The sequence below is a fragment of the Lathamus discolor genome, chromosome Z (genome assembly GCF_037157495.1).
Source record: "Lathamus discolor isolate bLatDis1 chromosome Z, bLatDis1.hap1, whole genome shotgun sequence".
Classification (NCBI taxonomy): Eukaryota; Metazoa; Chordata; class Aves; order Psittaciformes; family Psittacidae; genus Lathamus; species Lathamus discolor.
Window position 1 is genome coordinate 47,833,188 of NC_088909.1, and position 13,868 is coordinate 47,847,055.

Here is a 13,868-nt window from a genome sequence, read left to right on the forward strand (position 1 = left end):
TTCTCTGCCCTGCATATTAAAAGATCACAATGTAAAGTGATGTGTTTGAGGGATTTAAGACATTATAGATTCCTTATCAATCAGATTACTCTATTGACTAGATTTTTTTTTCATTTCATCACAGACTTTCAATCATAAAAGTTGTAGTTATTTAATAGTTACTCAAAAATGAGGTATTTTAAGTAAAATAAGGTTTCATCTATGAAATTATATGATTTTATTTTTTTTTTCTTAAATCAGGATATGACAGAATTAATGTCTCTTCTGGGGACAATGTAATCTTACAGTTTAGTAGGCTTAGACAAGATGCACTGTATGGTTATTTGTTTGAAAAAATGCAAACATGTTTCAAAGACTTGCAATTCTTTCATATCAAGGCTTTTATTTGCCTTCCTGGAGGATGTTTATAGGGAAAGAAGGGAGAAATAGTTTCCCTTGTAAGTCTAACAGGAAAAAGATGTGCAGATATGAAGTAATAAGTTTGGGTTTAGTCATGATAAGAAAACGTTTCTGCCTAGAAATGCACATCACATGGAACCAGCTTCATCCTTTCATAATCCAAAATGCAAATGCAATAGCATTTGCCAGGTATGGAAACCATCATAATCCTGTTTGATTTCCATTAAAAATGACTGAAATTCACTGATTTTTCCAGAGCCCATTATAATATCTCTCAGATGCCTGTGGTCTGAGAGGTACGTGTGAAAAGTACACTGGTATCACTGGTCATGGAAGTCATTAAACAAAGAAACAAAATCAACTTTCAGTTTAGGGGATTTGACAGTAAACACCTTAGGTATAAACAATCATTTCAATCACATTATTAGAGTGTTCAGAATATACTGGGAGGGTCATACTGGAAAACTTGGAAACTGAAAAAGTGGGATGATTGAATCTGCAAAACACAAACTAGTAAAAGGCATGGTTTCTGAATAACAAGGTATTCAGAATTGAAGTAGTCTCCCTAAGAAAGTTTATTAAATGCTGATTGTATAACATTTCTGGAATACACTCTGTAGGCACAAAATTTAAACATGCACATTGTTTTATAGATTACCTAATCCAAAGGGGAAGAGGAAGTCACACAGCAGAAACTGCAAGCTACTTTAGCTTTGCCAGAAGTCCTCACTCATGTCACAGCATGTTTAGTAAATCCAGTATTGCCAGATCACATGATAAAAAGATTTTTTGTTATGTTCTGGTTTAGGAAGGGTCTTGATATATATGCAAGTATTTAACAAATAATTGGGCAGTAAATGGGAATCGAAAATATATACTTTCATTCCCTGATTTTGCAAGATCAGCAAAATGTCTTGCACTGTACTAAGATTTGTTCCTACTGCTCTTTATGTGTGAGAGGATTTGCCAGGAATTGTCTACAGTCCTCTCAGAGGTGCAGTCATCAGAGGCAGAGACAGCATTTCAGATAGCACAAACACTGACCAAAGAGAAGTCCACTAATATCTAATTCAGAGGTTTGAGAATAGGTTTTTGCAATAATAAAAATTCTATTGCTTAGCTTTTAATATAAAGTGTTTTCCTTGACATCCCCATTAGCCAATTCACTGACTGTACTAATCAAACAATCCTACTTTTAAATATATCTTATTACTTTATCCTCTCATTTGCCAAGCAACGTGGCGTTAAGATATCTACCATTTACTTGTCTCTTCTGCTGGATTTTCCATAGCTATTTTGCTAATATTTTTTTTTTCAGTTTCTTGACTATTTTACTTTCCTTCTGCTCACTGCAAATATTCCTTATTGAAAAAAAATCTTTATAAGTGATTGAAATAGCCTCTGTAATTCTATGCTCACTATGGTCTTCTATCTTCTAACTTTTTTATGACTCCCAATGTTTCCCCTTTTCAGAATGTTTGTGTTACTTAAAAGCCTTCTGCTTATTGCTTATACTGACTTTTCAGATCTTCTAACCATGTTGGCCTCTGTTTCCCCATTTCCTGTTTAAGTTTGAAAAGAATGAATTTTTATTATAACCTCTACAAAAGTATTTCAATATTTTCCGGTGTTCTCGTGGTGACTTCGCAGACATTAAAGGGTTCAGCAGTAGTGTTCTTGGCATAAAAAATCTTTTTTTCTTTTTTTTTTCTTTTTTTTTTTTTCATTTCACTGAGTATATCTTCATCTTCACTGTTATAAATCTATATTATCTTATGTGTAGCTGTCATGATCATTCTGGTAACAACATCCAGTAAATGCTCTTAGAACTGAAATTCAATAAATTATTTTAGATTATTTATTAGAATTGGAAGACTACAAACTGGTGTCATTTAATAAACTAGAAAATGTATCTAAATAAACAATTACAAATAACATATTTATTTCCTTTGATAATTATGAAATTATTACAATAATAAGCTTTTCAGTTGTGCTTCACTGTAAGAATTTCAATAGATTATCATTATTCCAAATTTAAAATATGGGCTTTTTTTTTGCACTATTATTCTTACCCTGCCATCAGTCCATATGTATCTACAGTTACATGGTAGTTAAAGCGATGAAAAGAGGTAAATATTCTCCATGGTGGCAACCTACCAAGTCCACGTGGATTATATATGCTTGCTGCAAATCCCAGCTGTGGAGTTAATGGTGGTCTCTGACTCTCTGGGACAGCTAATTACCAGTGTCTGCTCACTAGTTAAGCATACACAGAGTCAGAATATCGTGTTAGCTTTTAGCTTAGTAAAACTTTCTTGACACATATTTTACCCATGGCAGGTTCTGAGGCTTAAACCCTCAAATATGGAAGATGCTGTATTTTAAGGATCAGAAGAAATATGGGTCAGTTTCCTAACAAAATTGGTAAACTTTTCACACATTCTTTATCTTTTTGTTTAAAAAGAAAACCTATACGAGAAATCTCATTACTGTGACATTTTTCTTACCTCTCTGTTTTTTGTATGGATGCGTGTTGTTAAAGCAGTTGTTAGGGAGACCTTAATTTATTAAGGGGGATTCAGGGAGTTTTTCAGTGCTACAGTTCACATGTTACTCATTTTTAACATTCAGTTAACATAAACACTAGGATTAACTTTTAATTAAAATTTGAGTCATCATGTTTGGATATTTTAAAATACCAATAAATTATTTAGACAGGAGATATAATCATTGCAGAGCATCCTGAGTGTTTCTTTGTTTCAGTGAACTTCTCTTTGCTTCAAAAGAAAGGCCAGTGCACCCAGATTGCTGTGCTATTACTGTCTTACACAGAGGGCTGGGGAAATCTTCCAGTTCAAATTGCAGCTGAACTGCTTTAGCAATCACTTTTAGTAGTCTTGTGGACCATGCACCATCACCATAACAGATCAGTGTTTCTTGTGCCACTCCTACAAAAAGCTGGAATTCCTAATGTTTCTGAAAGGTGTGCACAAGCAAAATTATTCTATAGTATTTTTAAGCAAAGGGAAAGAGGAGCAAATATGTATAGACGTTTTTCCACAACCACTTCCCCAAACTCAAAACCAGAAAACCAAAGACATAAATATGTAAATATGAGTCTTGACAAAAACCCTCTGAGTACACTTTCCATGCATTAGCACATCACTAATACTGGGAAATGAAAATCAGCCTCTGTGAGATGACAACTCTGAGACATTCTGAGATGACATTGTGAAAGAAGCAGCTTTAATGGAAAAATAAAATTATATATATGATAAAGTTAATATAGTTCTGTGCCTTGTGGCTGCTTTTGCATAATAAAACCTCAGTTATTTTCTTAATAAAGATGCATCTTTAATGAGTAGACGTTCCTGTTGTGATTGCACAGTGCCAGAAAGTTTACTGCCTGTATTTGGTTTCCTTAGTTTGAAACAAAGCCCTCAATAATTTCAACAGTTTGGATCAATAGCATCACAAACCCCAAGTGGCTATGTAATAAATTTTCTATTATAAGCAAGAAGCCCTTGTTCTGCATATTTGGACAATAGCTTAAGCTCCAAAAATATTTCACCTCTCTACTATAAAAAAAAAAAAAAAAAAAAAAGAAAAAGAGGGAGAGAAAGAAATGAAAGAGGACATTGGAGAAAGTAGGTCAACAAGTCTCCTAACAGGGAAACAGAAAAGCCAAGGATGCGGATTTGGAGACTGATAATCAGCACACAACAGTGGGGTCCTAAAGCTTCAGAGAGAAAATAATTTTGGAAGAAATAGAGAAAATTCTGTAGTCTCTCTGCAAATAAGAATATCTACATGTATTTTGAGAACAGTACAGCTGCCACGTATCCATCACCCCACAGCATCAGATCAATGTCATTATCAGTTGAAACTGAGACACTGTAACATGCGGACTAATTCTGTCATAGAGATTAACATGCTATTGGGGAGCAATAACAAAGTATCAGTGACAATTTTTTTATATCTAGGTGTCAGCACCTAGTTGGAACACTCCTGAAGCGTCTTCTTCCAGATGTGTATGACTCATAGTCGTTGGCTCATAGTTACCTGCTTGAAATCTATCCGGCATTGACTAAAAGGCTTGTAAAACAGTATTCCTTAGAGAATGACTCTCCCACATGGCAAAAAAAAGCTGAGGGGCTGAACAAAAGTTTTAGGTAGGGACAGCTTCCTCTTGATCAAAACTCACCTCCCTGTCTCATTAAACTTGTCAGGATTGAAGAGCTCAGCAATCTGCTTGGGTCTAAGCAACATCTAATTTTTCATTAAGGGAGACGTCAGAAATGACCATAATTCTTAATTTTCAAAAATATGCTTTACTTCTCTCCAACTTATGCACATAGCCAGATTTCTATCCTCCAAAATAACAGCAATAAAACATGTCATTAAGAACAGATACAAAATTCTGCAGATCTGATACATGAGCTTCTGCTGTTTGCAATCTAGAGGAAAGTCCTCTGCTGTCTGCTCAATGACAGTGAAGCTGTGCCACTTAGGCCTCCTGTTGTTGTGGGCCAAAACTAAGAGGGGCATGTTTGTGTTATCAGCCACAGAGTTTAGACAATATTAACTAAAACAAATGAAATAAATAAACTCTTTTTATTAACCAAAAAAAAAAATCCCCCAAATCTCCTATTCCTCACAAATACTATTTCTATTTCTTGTTATCAAGAAAACTTTTAAGTTTCTACACTGGGGTAACTTACCATGCTCTCATGAGTATAATCTTGGTATATGATTGAAAACAAAAAAGAAAAATAACAATTTATTGCTTATAAAAAGCTGCATATATATTTTTCCCTCATGAAACCAAGATATCACAAACCAAAGACAAAGAATCAGATATAATATTTTTTCAGAACTGTTATGTAAATGTGAAAGCTAACAGAGAAGAATAAGGTAAAAAAATTAAAAAGGCATTCAGGTTAGTAAAGAGGTGCTTCTGTATGCATGAAAACTTATTCATAAACTGGATTTTCTCAAAAGAACCTAAGATTGCCTTCTTACATAATCAAATCAGTGAAAAGGAAATATTTTCCTAAAAATATTTAACCTTTAATAAAGCCTGCTGTTCTCTACCTTAATGTGTTGGATCATCCTGCTCTTTAAATAGTCAGAGCACTAAGAAGGCAGCTCATTACTACAATTCACAACAGCCATGGCATTAGTCTTAACCCATGCTAGTACTCTGGGAGAGGAGGAAGATAAAAAGTAAAACCTGCGAGCGTCAATATTATGCACATCAGAAGCCAGGCTTGAGCAGCTGTAAGGGATCTGTGCATTACTCTTAGAATGATCACCCAGAAAATTATTCACTCTAGTAATTTATTTGTGTTTTGAAAGTTCTTGAGAAGTAGAAGATTTGGAGTAAAGAAAAATGGGAAAATGTTTCGAGTTCAAACTATCAGCAGAAACGTGACCCCCATTAGCATATTTTCAATCTTCCCTATTCTATCTTCAAAAAGGATGAACGAGAATGCAAATTTACAGCCTGTAATTCTAAACTCTGTACACACGTTATATCAGATCTTAGTTTTAAGTCTGATCTAATACACCTGGAAGAAGTAACTAGGCCCTTCCTTAACCATTCATAGCTAAAGTTCAGAATGTAACTCCCTGCCCCTGCACTTCAGACATTTAGATATGACACAGTATCAATCTTGTTGTTCAGTAATATAAGAATCATCTTATATTTCTAAATAATGAGACACAAACATTTTGTGAAACATTGACAGAAAGTATGTGACTTCTTCTGGGGTTTTGCTGTAGGGTGAGGTACAAATAACTGGAAACTAGCACTTAGAGCAAGGCAAGTTTATTTTGTATCATCAGGTTTTCAGATACTTGCCTTCAGGCTGCATGTATTCTTTTTAGCACTCTTGTTTTTGACTTGCTGCACACATATTTTTAACTGCACTGCTCTACAAATGCAGTTAGATTCTTTGTTCTACAGCATAGTGCCAGAGTGGTGTAATTAAGTACATTCTTCCACTTGCAAATGCTTCAAAGTCAAGACAGAAGTATCAGTAATGTGACATTCTTGGAACTGAATAATGGGGGGAAAGCCAAACAAAGCACCATATTGCAGGGACTGTGGTTTTGAATTCATAAATATTCAGGTGTTCCTGAACTAATTTTCTTTCCTCAGCAATGTCAGAGTAACCTGTTAATTTGAAGTGGGTCTTGATGTACACAGTAAACCAGGAGTGGCTCATTTACATAAGTAACAGTCAACTAATGAGAAAGAATACATTTTTCTTAAAACAGATGATTATTAGCAAAAAGAATTATTTATTTATAGAATAAGAGAATGCTTATTCTTAAAAAAACAATCTTCACAAAATTCTTCTAAAGGATGCTGTTAAAAATATTGTTTGGATTGTGGTGGTACTGTAGATGTTCCTACTGTTGGTTGACAATTTTATTACTATCACAACAAAGCACAGCGTTACAAGGGATTATTTGAATGGTTTTTTGCACTCAGCATATTTCCAAAATGTGAGCATGGAGAAAGCAGAAGCATGCTGCAAAGAGGGGCGATAGGAACTGCTATTATGAGTAAAGTGAAAGTGAGTCTATGAAAATGGTAGTTGATAAAAATGGAAAGGGAAAATGGGCTCAAAAGTTTAAAAGAGCAGATAAAGATAGTAAATTAGGCATAGATTACAGGGTGAAAAAATAAAAAAGCTAAGAAATTATTTCTTGTGGCAGAATTCTGACTCATATAAGCAAATCACAGGCAAGGATGCTGCATAATCTGAAACATAATATGATAAAAGTCTGGAGGAGAGTTTTAGCCATATGGCTACTTGGGAAAGAAATATCCATAACACCCACATCTAAAGTTATTATACTCACAAACACATCAGGATTTTAAGCACATTCCAAATTTGAAAATTTAGAAATTGAAGAGTAATTTTGCAAACACATTACGGATCTTTGTGATAGGCTGGATGGTAGTACTGACAGTGCCAATCAAGAAATAGGGACAGTGAGAAAGACGAATACAGGTTTTAGATTAGATAAGAAGAGAGAGGAGAAGAGAAGCTGATCTGTAAGTTGTTGTCATAGAGATATTCACTAACTTCAGTCTTACAGATTAGATCAAATTTAGAGAGAAAAACTGTAGTGATTGACTGAAGAACCATTGAATTGCCTTCTAATATTGTATAGGTGCAAGGAACAGGTAGAAAGAATGGTGATGAAATGGTAGATGATGGTACTCTAAGCCAATAAATTGCAAGATCTTACAGGGAAGAGCACAGATGATTTTGGATGAAGATAACAGTAGTTTTTAAAATTGTCAAAGGAGTCTTAAAAAAACCCCACCAAATCAAAGGAATTCAAAAACCCACAGGGAGCTAAACTGAAGTTCTAAAGTGAAGATAGGAAACTTGGCAAAGATCAATGAGAGTTTTGGATTAACTGTTAGGTGAAAATGAGAAAGAAATAAGGCAATTAGGGTATTGTTGAATATTATTGGTGCAACATTATTTGTGCGAAACTGGAACACTATCAATGAGATTCCTGTTCAGAAGAGTTGAAACATATAAGTATCATACTGCATACCAAGTAACAACTACCACTAAAAATCTGCTAACATGTTTGAGCGCTCAGAGTTGTAAATACATTCGATATGACACTATCACAAGTGAAATGAATGAATGAAGTTAAAAAAAGTAGGGACATATACCTAATCTAAATGTACAAGGGTACTATGTAACTCTGTTTTGTAGCCTATTATAATCTGGTAACATTTCTGAGTGGTATACTTGGTAGGAAAAAGATCCCATTAGGTTCAACATTAGTGATCTGAAAAACTGGTAATTTTGCCCCGTAGAAGACCCCGCTGCACTAATATTTTAAGTACTCTGCAGTTCTGATTTCTGCATCTCAAGAAGGACATTGGGCAATTAAACTGCACAGAGAGAAAACTAACATGATTACAGCACGAAAAAACTGCCCTGTGAGTTGACACTGAAAATATAGGGATTCTTTATTTAGGGCAAAGTGTGATGTGGAATACAATCAAGGTTTACAAATCATGAAAGCAAATGAGATGAGCGACATTCACTGAAATGTATAATAACTAATCAGTGAAAGTAGAAGGAAATAGTTAAAACCAGTTAAAAGAAAGTACTTTTTTAAACAGCACCTAAATAACTGCTGGAGTTTATTCCTAAATAATAGAGGGAGTATCACCAGATTCAAGCAGGCATTAGACAAGCTTATGGAAAAAAAGTCTATAAGAGATAATCAGGGCAGCACCTTCCAGTATTCGTAATGCAACAGCTGTAGACACTAGCAGAGGCAAGTAGTACGGAACATGGAAAACGGCTTGGATTGAGAGATCTTGGTAAAAAGCCGTTTGCACTGCCACTAGCTACCTGAACTGCTGTTCTTACCCAGAAAGGCGTGTCAATAGTGGTTTTATTTTTAAACAGTTTCCTTAGAAAGGAAACTTATCAAAATAAACACACACACAGACAGATGGTGTCACTGAAATCTATAAACTAACAGATGTTCTTAGTGGTAGCTGGGCTTTCTGTAAAACTCCAATGTCTTTTTTTTCTGAAATGGTGAGTATCAAAAATACCCATAGCTAACCCTTTAGCTTATCTGATCAACATCAGCATAAGCATAACCTGGCTCATCTTTTCTGAACTCCTTCTTCTTCCTCTTGGCTTGATTTCTAGTGGTTTTGTTTATGGTGGGAGTATGCAAAGCGGTATTAGCAGAACAGGCCTTTGTTAAGATCACCTTCTGTTACAAACTCATTCCACAGATCTTACCACACAAAAATGTGATCATCAGGACTACTCAAAAATAGACTGCCACAGCATTTCTACTTACTTTATTACATAATTCCCTTTGTAAACAAAAATGGATGCAATCATTCCTGAAAGATTTTTAATCTTAGCCATTGAAAATACTCAGATATGAGTTGTTTTCTGTTGTGTTTTTGTACTTATTAATTCACAATGTATTTCTATCTGGTTTAGTTTGGTTTCTATGTTTTTTCCAGCTGGACAGCAGAACACAATTTGGATGCTTGTTGTCAGAAATTTTCTTCTGGCACCTATTTATTCCCCCTTACCTTATTGTTGATAATTTTTGCTAAGGATTCAATAATCAGTTTTCACAATCTTCTTTTCTAGTGATTTGGAAACTGATTTCCAAACTGATGGTAAAGGCTATAAGTCAGGCCATCAACTTTTACTGATATTATACAGTTTTACATGCTTGTAAATAACTTATCATTTGATTTTAAAACTATGTAGAAAAGAAAATGCTAACTGTAGGTTTATGTAAGTTTATGCTGAAAATTCTTAGATATTAGTGGTTAATTGATGAAGGCAGTTATATATTATTTTAATAAGTTATCTTTAAAACCATAATAGATATACAAGAACTAAAGGAACTAATACACTCTTATATGAAGTGCTATAGCTTAAAATGCTTAAACCCAAAATAACTTTGTATGTTTAAATCTTTTAAATTACACAGAATGTTAAATCACATAAAGCACTCTGTCCCTGCTTCTAGTGTTGTGCATGTGAGGGGTTGGCAATTCTCTAGAGGTCTGTAGAAATGCATGGGTAAAAAGAGGAAAAATTTATAGCTTTCTGAATTTTTTGAAAGAATGCCATCTGGACTAATTTGCTTCAGTTCAGCTCAATAGTCAAGGAAAAGACTGAGTGGGAGTATGGTTATGGAGAGGAAAGCTATTGACCTATTACTCATTTGTATATTTTGGGAGTCCTTTAGTATTTTTTAGAAGATTGTCTTCAACAGATGATTACAGAGTATTTGAATAAGGTGGTGCCGAACATTTGTGTCACTGGAAATGAATCCCTAGCTTTAAAGAAATAACATCTACCTGGATGGCTTCTGGTTTTGGGCATAGAGAAGAGTTCAGTATGTGTGGTGCTGAGTGAAATGTTTATCTCATTTATGTGACTATATTTTGGATCTGCTTGGATATTGCTACCATGTCTTTATACAGTATGTGGTTACAACTTATTACACCATAGCCTGATATTCTCAAAGAAAAGTATGAAACCAAACCTTTCTGGGCCCTAGATAATGTCTGTCCCCTTCCTGTCACTTACCATCTGCTTCCCAACACTTACCAACAATGTTGTATGTGATACTTCCAACAGTTCACACATGCTTCCACTGTTGATCCTGGTCATACTAAATTTTTCCTGTAGTTCTAGAAATTGCCTAATGAATCATCCGATGATAATAGGACACATACACTCACCGGCTTTATTTAATATAAATATTTGATAATTTAAGATTAAATTAAAATAATCTGCAAATATTCGGATGTTGCTTATTGTGACATCAGTTTTGATTGTTTCTGATTTGTAAAATCCAGTGATAAAGTAAAAAAGAAAAATAATTCTGTTTTAAAATGAAAATAACCTGAGTAACTCAGATGAAAATGTAGATTCTTGCTAATGATTTCTTATGGCAAGGATGAATCCTAGCTATTTACAAACATGAATCAAGCAAAATGTACCTCATAGTTCTGATTTTCCTTCTTTGCCAATAGGAAAAAGAACATATTTCACAGGAGTTATGAAAAGTGAATTTCCATTAAAAACCTAAATTACAGCAATACCCAGTGACTGGCTAATAAACTTTAATTTATGGATCTCCCTATGATCTTATCATTCTTTGGCCCATATAACAAATTCTTTTCTTAATCACAGCAAACAAGCTATTGCAATTGCAATCAAATGCTCAGACATTGCAACTTTCACTCGCACTGTGCTAGGTATAGTGACAACAGTAGTTGATCCAAAAAGGAATATTGTTGGTAAGACAAAGACTATGCTTTTGAAGGTATTTGGAACCTTTTATGTTTCTGGACACCTAAACATCTTTTAAAATATATATTCCATAATAATTTATTTCCATGGAACTGTTTGAATTGACTCCCTGATTCCGATCAGTAATAAAACTTAGCAAGACATCTAGGCAGGCTTTGACTAACAGCACACTTACCCACTTCCTGTGGGAAAGTAGCCCTTTTTGACTGAAAATTAATATCATTTGTTGCAGGAGTAATGTTTAGAGACTGCTTGGGGCCTTGGAGGTGCACTTTAGGACTTTATAAAAAATGGAGCTGTCTACTAAAGTTTCACTTAGCAACTGCCTGGCAGTAGGCATGACTAAATTCAGTAAGAACCTGTTCCTAGTCCTCAGGGCTACTCCTCCCTGCTGAAGGACTTGTTGAACTTCTTCAGACTCCTCTCTGATGCCTTCTCCAGCCTGCTGAGGTTCCTTTGAAGAGCAGGATGACTATCAGATCTATCATCCCAATTACTTATTGTCTGCAAACATGCTTAAGGATGCATTTTGCCTCATCATCCAGGTCATTAATGGAGATAGATGATGGCAAATATTATACATCACAAGTTTTACAGAAATTCACAAGATGAAAACACTGCCTCAGCACAGGGAGTGCCAGGAGGCTTTACCAGCTCTGGCAGCCTCCCAGTGGCATGCACTGTGTCTGCCCATGGCCCAGAACCACTTCTCAGCACCCCCTCCTAGTTCTGTCAGTTGATGTCGCATTATTGCTGCAGCAGGGCTGGTATCCAGCTCCCCACAGCCCTGCCCAGCCATGGGCCCTGCTGAGTTAGTCCTGACCCACAGGCATGGCCTTGTCCTGTCCCTGTCCCCATGGACCTGCTCAACCATCACAAGCTGTTCCTGGCCATAGTTCCCCTCAATGGTCCTGATCCTGATCTCCACCTGCATGCTGACATCCTAACCATTCCAGCTGCCATGCCCCTGCCCAGCCATCACTGAATCTGGTTCTAGCATTGCCGCTACAAACTGGCTCCTCATCTTGACTTCACCCCTACTTCATGATCATGGCACTGCATTATGACCTGGATTTCTGGTTGGATCTAGCAACCACCTCCAGGTCTGTCCTACTGGCCTCACTCAGGTCCTCACCTGCATGTCCTTGCAAGTGAGCAACTGCTGCTCTGCTGCTCTTGCTGCTTCCCAGCAAAAACAAAAACTAGTTTGCAGGAAATTTCCTTCCTGATATTGCTAAAACAGGCGAACTTAACCCGTACATAATTCATACATGGGTGGATGCTGCAGCATTTTCTGCTGGTGCATGCAGCCTGTGGAGAGAAATTCACAATTTGACACATGATTTAAATGGTCATAACTCATTCAAACCAAACCAAATTACTTCCACCATAAGAATTTTTGAAAAGTGCCATTCTTGTGTCAGATTTCCACTTGCAAGACTCAACTTTTTTTCTGAAGAGTATTCAAAAATAGGTCAGGTTTTTATGTTGCAAAGATCTTATTGTTTCCCCCCACTTACTCTCAGAAACATTCTGAAAGTACTCCTTTATGATTTAAAAAATGTACTTCCTTATGCTTTGCCTTGAAAGGCAAAGGTCAAATAGCAGAAGTACTTAGGAAAGGATTTAGAGCAGAGATCCATAGGCAACTTTATTTTAAACAGCAGTTATTACTCTGCTGTGTTAAAAGGGACAAAATCTCAGTTTGATTCCAATAGGTTTATTTGATTCTTTTGACTGATACTTTTCTTCTCTCCTCTCCTATGTATTTTTTTCACCCAAAAAACTTTCCAGAGGTGCTACTGTTAAAAAGATTAGCTAATCAGCTGAGGCAAAATAACAGTCCTGTCTTTCTGGAGACAACACACACGGAAGAGGTCCTTCTTACCTTCTTTGCTTTGATCTCTCCTGGAAAGACCGGTTTGGGAATCCAGGCTTTCTGAAGCAAGGAAGACTTACCCTCAGTGGAGAAGGAGAAAGTTAGAGAACATTTAAAGAAATTGGATACACTTAGGTCTGTGGGACTTGATGAGGTGCATTGACAAGTGCTGGGAAAGCAGGTCAGTGTTTTCCATAGGCCACTCCTGAAATACACCAGAGAGAAAGCAGTTACTAGGAGTAGTCAGCATGGATTTGTGAAGGGGAAATCCTCTTTAACCAACGTGATAGATTTCTATGTTAAAATGACAAGGTCAGTGGATGAGATAGAATGGTAGATACTGTTTATCTTGACTTTTGCAAGTCTTTCAACTAGACAACTGTCTTCTGTAGCACTCTCATGAACAGACTGGTAAAGTGTTGCCCCATGACAAGTGCAAGGTCCTACACCTGGGTCGGAGCAATCCCAGGCACAGCTACAGATTGAGCAAAGAAGAGATTCAGAGCAGCCCTGTGGAGAAGGACTTGGGGGTGCTGGTTGATGAGAAAATGAGCATGAGCTGGCTTTAGTGTGTGCTCGCAGACCAGAAAGCCAACAGTATACAGGGCTGCATCAAAAGGAGCGTGACCAGCAGGTCAAAAGAGGTGATCCTGCCCCTCTACTCTGCTCTTGTGAGACCTCACCTGGAGTATTGTGTGCAGTTCTGGTGTCCTCAACATAAGAAGGACATGGAG